Source organism: Pongo abelii, chromosome 16 (assembly GCF_028885655.2).
Source record: "Pongo abelii isolate AG06213 chromosome 16, NHGRI_mPonAbe1-v2.0_pri, whole genome shotgun sequence".
NCBI classification, from domain to species: domain Eukaryota; kingdom Metazoa; phylum Chordata; class Mammalia; order Primates; family Hominidae; genus Pongo; species Pongo abelii.
The window spans coordinates 31,264,713-31,271,282 of NC_072001.2; the positions used below are offsets into that span (position 1 = coordinate 31,264,713).

Sequence of the window (6,570 nt, forward strand, 5' to 3'; positions counted from 1 at the left end):
ACCCCCCCCAGAGTTGCTCTGAGCCTATTCTGGCTCTGGGGGCTACATTCTTTGCTCAATTAAACTCTTAAATTTCATTTAAGTTTCTAACTAAACAAGTATTTGTTGTTTATCTGAAATTCAAGTTGAACTAAGTGTCCTATATTTTAATTCGGCAATCTAATCCTGGCACGGAAAGACCCTGAAGGAATTTGAGGCAGAGGAATAACATAATCTAATTTAAGATTTAATAAATACATTTATTTATAAAATTTAAACTCTGGGTTACTATAAATGAGTTTAGAGGATTTCGAGGCATATAAATAAGTCCCAGGAGCATTTAGAGAAATTCATGATGCAAAGTCTCCATCTAACAGGCAGAGCAGTTGGTGCAGATGAGATGAGCCTGATGTCCAACCGGCCTGCAGGAGCCATGAGCTGTCTGGCACTTCCTTGACTGCACCTTTGCATGGTTATTTATATGTTATGTTATCCAGGCCTCTCATGCCCAGTATCTCCTTCCGTCCTGACCACATCCTTGCGTGGAAAGTAGGTCAATGGTAAATATGCAGTCGTTATGCAGATGTAGAAACCGAGGCTCAGAGAGATGAAGTGACCTACCCAAGGTCACACAGGGAGGCGGCACAGGGCCAAGGTTACAACTCAGGTCCCTGCAACTCCAAAGCTCTTTCCCCTCTTCCTCACTGCTCTGGGTTCTTCAAGGCATCCAGCCTGCAGTTTATCCATGCCGGAGGCCTGCAGGCAGGTCTGGGTGTGGGGCGCAGGAAGGAGCCCCCAGGGACAGCTGCTGGCCTTGGTGCCTGTCTGTCTTAGCTGAAGCCTGGCGTGCAGGTGACGGACCCTCCTCGCCTCCTGGGCTGTGAAGAAGGAAGCGGCGATGGCGTGCTGCAGGCGGCGGGCGCAGGCCTCCAGGAGCACCATGGAGCCCGCCCCGCCAGGAGCTGCAGGGCTCCCGCAGCCAGCGGGGCGGCCGCGCGGGGACGCGGGGACGGTAGCAGTGGGCACGAGCGGAGCTGTGGACAGAGACGAAGGGGCTCTCCGGAGGCGGCTGGTTGAAGAGGAAAGGGATGAAGCCCAGGACGGTGTATGCCACCTTGGGAAAGGAGAAAAAGGCAGCGTCAACTCAGGGCCCCTATGGCCACTCCCCACCTCTAGAGGAGGCTTGTCCAGCTTTCCCTGCCTTCATCTGCAAAATGGGTACAGAAATAACCCGTTTCCCAGGGTTTGAGGAAGACCCAATGAGACTAGGAGTCTGAAACAGGTTCTTTTGCCAAATAAAAATCACCATACAAATGTTACTATCGGTAGTATCTTTGAGCAGAATATTTTAGAGCAAACAAATTGTTGATGGATGTTTGCTCTTGCTGAGTCCTTAGTGAATACTTTAGATGTCCTATTCCATCCAATATGCACAATTCTATGGGTCGAGCCCAGGAGGAGCCTAATTTAAAGGATGGGAAGTGGCCGGGCACAGTGGCTGATGCCTGTAATCCCAGCATTTTAGGAGGCCGAGGCGGGTGGATTACTTGAGGTCAGGAGTTTGAGACCAGCTTGGCTAACATGGTGAAACCTCGTCTCTACTGAAAATACAAAAAATTAGCTGGGTGTCGTGGTGCATGCCTGTAATCCCGGCTTCTCGGGGGGCTGAGGCATGAGAATAGCTTTAGCCCAGGAGGGGAGGTTGCCGTGAGATTGCACCACTGCACTCCAGACTGGGTGAAATAGCAAGACTCTGCCTCAAAAAACAAACAAACAAAAAAGATGGGAAGCCCAAAGCCACACATGGGTTACATGTGCTGACCCAGGGGTCAGTCTCAGCCAAGGTGGGTGCCTGTGTCCTGCTTATAAGCACTGGGTACTGCAGTTTCCATGGGTATGTCCAGGTGAGGAAGAATGGTATTTAGAGAGGTAGGGAAGAAAGAAGGTCACCATTTAAACTTTGGAACCAACCTGGGTTGGATTCTGCACTAAGCCAGGTGCAGAAGGATAGCCTGCCACACCCCAAATGGTTCAACTGAATGCAGGAGAAACTCCCAAACCTTTCAGAAAAGATGAAATAATGTCAAAGCAATGAGCGGGCCTAGCCAATTTATGCTTTCCCAGAGGGTCAGAGAGTGCCAGCCACAAAACTTGCAGAGTGAGGGCCCGCAGCTTGCAAGAAAATGCTGGAAGCAATGGTGGGGCATCTCAGGCTCTGGAAGGCACAGAGAATGATATTGCAGGAAAATCCTCAGAGACTGACTCCTTGGCCAGAGTCATTCAGAAAAGTCGGCTTGAATGTTTTAGGAAACCCATCAGATTACCTCCCTTCCTTCCTCCCTCCCTCCCTTCTCCCTCCCTCCCTTCCTTCCTCCCTCCCTCCCTCCCTTCCTTCCTCCCCCCTTCCTTCCTTCCTCCCTCCCTTCCTTCCTTCCTCCCTTCTTTCCACCCTCCCTCCCTCTCTCTCTCTCTGTTCTTTCTTTTATTTTCTTTTCTTTTTTGGAGTCTTGCTTGCCCAGGTTGGAGTGCAGTGGAGCAATCTCAGCTCACTGCAAGCTTCGCCTCCCAGGTTCAAGTGATTCCCTCACCTCAGCCTCTTGAGTAGCTGGGATTACAGGCATGCATTACCAGGCCTGGCTAAGTTTTGTATTTTCAGTAGAGACGGGGTTTCACCATGTTGGCCAGGCTGGTCTTGAACTCCTGACCTCAGGTGATCCACCCACTTTGGCCTCCCAAAGTGCTGGGATTACAGGCGTAAGCCACCATGCCCAGCCCCCTATTTTTCTTTTTATGTATACACGAGAAAGATATGACAAAATAAACCTATGTTAAATAATAAGTGAACTGTTTTATACAAATACAATTAAAATTCTAAGTGATAAGAAATCATTGTGTCAAAATTGAATGGGCAGCATTTTCTGCCCTAAGGATACATAAAATAATGGTGTAACTTGTAATTGATGACTATCTGAGATTTGGTGAAACACAGTCAATCAGGGAACATACTTAGAACATTGCCCTTTACCGTGATGTAAGAAATGCATTACAGGCATGGTGGCTCATGCCTGTAATCCCAGGCATGTGAGGCTGAGGTGGGAGGAGTGCTTGAGCCCAGGAGTTTGAGGCCAGCCTGGGCAACATAGTGAGACCCCATCTCTAAAAAAATTAAAAATTAACTGGGTGGTGGTGGTGCCTGTGTATAGTCTCAACTACTTGGAAGGCTGAGGTAGGCAAAGTTGGAGGCTCCTTTGAGCCTAGGAGGTCAAGGCTACAGTGAGCTGTGATTGCACCACTGCATTCTGGCCTGGGCAACAGAGTGAAACCCTGTCTCAAAAAAGAAAAGAAAAGAAATGCATTTTACAGCACCTTCAAAGCACAGATTGTATTGTAACTGAAGAAAATACTCACAAAGCCATACACTCCCTTATTGCCTACAACATAATCTTATAATTTTCCAGTCTATTCTATTTCATTAAAAGCCTGTCTATGACTCCTTAAATTGATTAAATTGATTTTTTGCAGTTCGAAAAATATTTTCTTAGTGTGTAATAAGTACTTGATAAATATAAGCTGTTAATATTATTAGCTCAGGGTCTGACACTTTGATATGTTTTAGGCAATGGACTTTTGTGTGGGATCTCACTACTAAAAATAAAAAATAAAAAGATCTGTGGCAAAAGAAAGGACTGAAAGACACAACTCTTGATCTGATAGTAATGTATCTGATTACAGCTTGACAGTAAATATTTTCTATATCACTGTTAAAACAGTAAATGTTTCAAGCTTTGCAGGCCATACAGTCTCTGTTGAAACTACTCAACTTTACAGCCACAGACAATACATTAACAAATGGCATGGCTGTGTTCTAAAAAAAAAAAAACTTTATTTACAAAACAAAGAAGCCATTGGATTTGTCCTGAAGGCTGCAGTTGGCTGCCTCCTGATCAAGGCCATTCCAAAGCCCTCCTCCAGTCTGATACAGACAGATGTGAGCTATTAATAGCAGCCACCCTTTATTAAATATCTCTTATGTGCCGTGGAGCTTACTAGGTACTCTAAGACAATACCACATCGTAAGATGCACAATAGCCTCATAGGGTTAGGAGCATTGATCCAATCTGTACAAATGAGGAAAACGGGGCTAGGACATGCTGCCACCTGTGAAAAGTGCCCTTGGGGGCAAGTCATTTTAAGGTGTCTGGGTGTCAGCATCCTTACCTGTAGTAGGAAGTGAAAATAGAACCCACTTCCTAGGGCCGTTGTAGGTATCCGATGAGTCCCTCTGCCCATGGTGTGGGGCCCCATGGCTGATTCAAGGGCTATTTCTTGGAGGCAAGTCAAATGTAATCACAAGCCAAGGGTTTAACAGACCCTCCCCCTTCCCTCAAGACAATGACTCCCTTCCCTCTTCCCGTCATCACACATCATACTTGACCATGAGTGTGATGGGCACAGTTGGCAACTTCTGATTCCAGTCCACGGTTGCCTGTGCCAGAAGGAAGGCCACATGGTCTGTGGCCACCAGGAGCAGGGCAAGCAGCCCCAGCCTTAGAAGACAACTCAACAGCTCCTCCTGTGACAGCCTCAGCCGAGCCGCTTGCAGCAGCCAGCTGGGTGGAGGGGCCATGCGGTGTGTGGCCTGGGCCTGTGATAACCGCTGGGTCAGCTGTTGTGTGGCACAGATATTGTCAAACCGCAGGTCCATCAGGTAGCAATGGAGGTACCATGCCGACTCCACGAGGAGGCCCAGCATAAACAGCCCTGTGACCACTCGCTGGGTCCTTAGCGCTGCTGCCCGGGCCAGGGACTCCAGGCCACAGAAATCCTCCAGGACCTGCTGAGTGACCCTGAGCATGTGCAGGTAGAAGGCAGAGCCATTGTCCTGGGCCTCAAATGTCAGGCCCCAGCTGCCCACCTGGCCTGCAGGGCCCAGAGCCCTTGATGTTGTGTGCAGCTGGTGAGACTCTACAGGGATCCCTCGGTGACACACCTCAGCACCTGCCCGGCTGCACCCACATTGGCCAGGATGTTGGGCACCACAGCAATGGCCAAGGTGGCAGTGCTGTAGGACAGGAGCAGCCGGCTCCATGTCCTGCTCCATGCCCAGGGTGGGCACGATGAGTGCAAACAGTCAGCGGACTGAGGGCACCAGGCCCAGGCTCAGGAAGACCAGGAGGCCACAGACAGTGGCCACCATGGCTGAAGGTCCAGGAGGATAAAGCAGCAAGGATGCCAGCCGGTGATAAGCCAGACCTGCAGCAGCGGCAGCCAGGGAGGCACACAGGAGGAGCTGGGTCAGCAGCTGGCCACATCTGGCTGGAACAGGCTGAGAGAAGGCATCCCAGGCAGACTGCAGTGGGGCAATGGCCTTCCAGAGCCCCAAGTGCTAGGACCTCCACCTGCACACAAGGAAATTGAAGAGCATCTCTGTCAGGAAGTTGGTGAGTGTCTGTCCACTGCCCCTGCCCCACAAACCCATCACCCAGCTTTGCTAACAGACTCCATCCTTTTAGTTACCCAGGTGGACCCATCAGAGTAACTCACTCTATAGCCACGTAGCACAAGCTGAACCAATCAGAGCCTTCCCCAAGATTATTCTCGCTGAAACTGTCAGAAAAGAGCCCAAGTCCCATGCAGTTCCTGAAGATGTGAGGATGAATGCCTGCCCTGCTTGAGTCCATTATTACAGTTTTGTGAAGGCAACTGGTCCAAGAGAATGAAAGAGTCGTGGAGTGAGAAGCACAGGTGAAAGAAAGAGAATTATTTATTTAGCAACAACTTTGTGCTAACCACTGGAGAAACAGAAGTGAATAAAACAGAAGTCCCTGCCTTCATGGGGCTTGAACTATGATAAGACCGATGGCAGAGGAATAGTAAGGAAAGCTTGGATTCTGAACACATTTTGTTGGCAGAGTCAACAAGATTTGCAGAGGCTGATTGGTTGTGGGGTGTGAGAGAAAGAGGGGAGTCAAGGATGATGAGGAGCTTTTGTGTCTCAGCAACTGGAAGCACTGAGGTGTCATTTCCTAAGATGAGAACTCTGTGGTCAAAACAGGTTTGAGTGGAGGGGGACAGAGGAGGAATTCAGTTCAGAACTCTTAAATTTGAGATTCAGATGAGCCATTCCGTGGAGCTTTTGAGAACGTAGTTGGAAATAGAAGTCAGAAATTTAGAGGGGAGGTCAGGCTGGAGTTATAAAGTTGGGAGTCATTGATTTATAGATGGCTCCCAACTTTATATCCCTACCTAAAGCTATGGTGCATGATGATGTTCCTCAAGACAGTGTGCCGCTGGGGAGGAAAGACATCCAAGGACACGCCTCAAGCCACGTCAAGGTTAAGGGTTCTTAGATGAGGGAGGAACCAGCAAAGAAGACTGAGAAACCAATGTGGTGCTTAGGAAGCCAAGTAAACAAAATGTTTCAAGAAGGGAGTGATCAAGTACATCAAATGCAGCCAACAGGTCAAGAAAGATGAGGACTGAGCAATGCCTATTAGCTGCTTAGCAGACACTGTTGACCTTGGCAGGGACAGTTTGGTGGCTTTTTAGGCCAAAACCTAACTTGGGCTCTTTTCTGACAGTTCCAGCAAG

General features: G+C 48.8%; 1 pseudogene; it reads right to left on the reverse strand.

Annotated features, from left to right (window-relative positions):
* Positions 1-287: 287 nt before the first annotated feature.
* LOC129050030 (osteoclast stimulatory transmembrane protein-like) lies at positions 288-5,660 on the reverse strand (annotated as a pseudogene).
* Between the last annotated feature and the right edge of the window lie 910 nt (positions 5,661-6,570).